This window comes from Spermophilus citellus (assembly GCF_964194105.1).
Source record: "Spermophilus citellus genome assembly, chromosome: 2".
Classification (NCBI taxonomy): Eukaryota; Metazoa; Chordata; class Mammalia; order Rodentia; family Sciuridae; genus Spermophilus; species Spermophilus citellus.
Window position 1 is genome coordinate 15009274 of NC_138183.1, and position 1888 is coordinate 15011161.

A 1888-nucleotide genomic window follows, 5' to 3' on the forward strand; every position below is an offset into this window, starting at 1 on the left:
CTCGTCTTAACAAAGGGAAAAATAATCCAATATTAGTAAAATTGTTTGGACGATGTGATGAGGCCCAGGATTCAGCACAGTTTGTGAAACACTAAAGCTTCCCCACTGGTAGCTATGATGAACATCATTATTTTTCATATGATCTCGTGAGAACCTCACAATCCTATGAATTGGGTATCATCTTCCACATATTACAGAAGGACAAACAGAGCCCAGAAAGGCAGGGGATTTACATAAGGGTAGGGCATTTACATGGGGCCTGGCTCATAGTAGGTGCCCATTCAATGGCAGGGCTTGTTATGAAAGAGAAGAAGAAATGGGTGGAATATCCCATTGAATAATACTGCCTGTTATTTTGTTAATTCATCAAGTATTTAGTGAGCACCTACTAAGCAACTCAGCAAGTTGAGGGTCGGCCGCTCAGTCTCCTGGGACAGTGCACTCATCAGATCTCCAGAGCTTTAAAGAGGACACTTGTTTCACTTGACAGTGGAAGCCTTCTCTGGAACTGAGTTCTCTCTGTGCTGCCTGCTCCCCGTGCCAGGGACGAGGCGTGGGGTTGCAGCAGGTCCGATCATCACAGTGGTCCTGGTGAGCTCAGCACAGTGAGGAAGCAATTTGCAGCTCAGCTTCCAATATCAGGGCACTAATGGCTGTTTCCTATCTGCATGAAAGTGACAGAGGCAGCACAACCCCTTCAACGCTGCTCTGAAGCTCATTTTGTTGAGAGCAAAGATGGCACAGGGGTTAGGGGGCACTTTGCACCAAAGCGAGAATTCATTAAACAACAACAACAGCAACAGTAATAATAGCTCACATTCACTAAGTGCCTCCTATGGGCTGGGACTAAGCTCAGTTCTTTATATGCTCAATCTCTCAGCCTCCCAACAGTCCTGTGAAGTAGATTTGATGGTTGCTCTTTTGCAAGGGGGGAAAGGAGGCTCTCAAAGTCTACTTCCCAGGCTCACACAGCAGATGAGAGCCGGTTTATTTGGTCGTTTGTTTATTTATTCATTCGGTTGGTTGATAAATTCTCATTAAACACTTCTGTGGGCCCAGAGCTTTGCTAGATACTGAGGAGGTATTGGTGGACAAAATCAATGTGATCATGAAGCTTATGGTCTAATGCAGAAGCCAGAAAATCAACAAATCATCCCAGTAGTAAAGCTATTATTTATGATTTGGGAGCTGGGAAGGGTGCTTTGAGCAGAACTAGTTAGGTGGCTGCAGGATGCCCGCCCCCCAGGACTTAGTGTCCGAGCAGAGCTGAGACCCCCTTAGGAAAGGCTCAGGACTGGGGAAGCCTTGGATTTTCCTATTTTGCACCAGAGAGAAAGGATAAGCTGCAGAGGAGATGGGATCTGAACCCCTGCCTTATGACGTCCTTGCTGTGTGTTCTTGGGTCAGTCGGTTGACCACTCGGATCCTCTGTTCCTACCTTGAAAACTGGGGATAATACTCACCACACTGAGTCGTGTGAGGATCCGATGGGGGACACCCAGGAGCCCAGTCTGCAGGTTCATCAGGGCTTGGTGCCTCCTCTCTGTGCTCCTGGGAATGGAGGGCTTGTCCTCCTTGGGCTGAGTGACACCTTTGTGCTGGATGTCGTATGACACAGCTTCCCTGGGGAAACAACCCTGGGCAGGACTCACGTTTTTCTTTGCTGTGGATTTTATAAAACGAGTCAAAGCCCTAAGTCTGCTCTCTGGGATGCCCAAGCCCTGAGGACAACAGAGAGGAGGTGTTTGCTCAGGTGAAGAAACTTAGGTGTATGGATCCTGAGCTTTCACCCCAACAAGATGAGGTGGGCTTCCTGACAGTGGAACCTAGAAGACAAGTGGGGACCTCCTGTCTCTCTCCTCCCCTCTTCTCAGCCTACTGTCAAGAC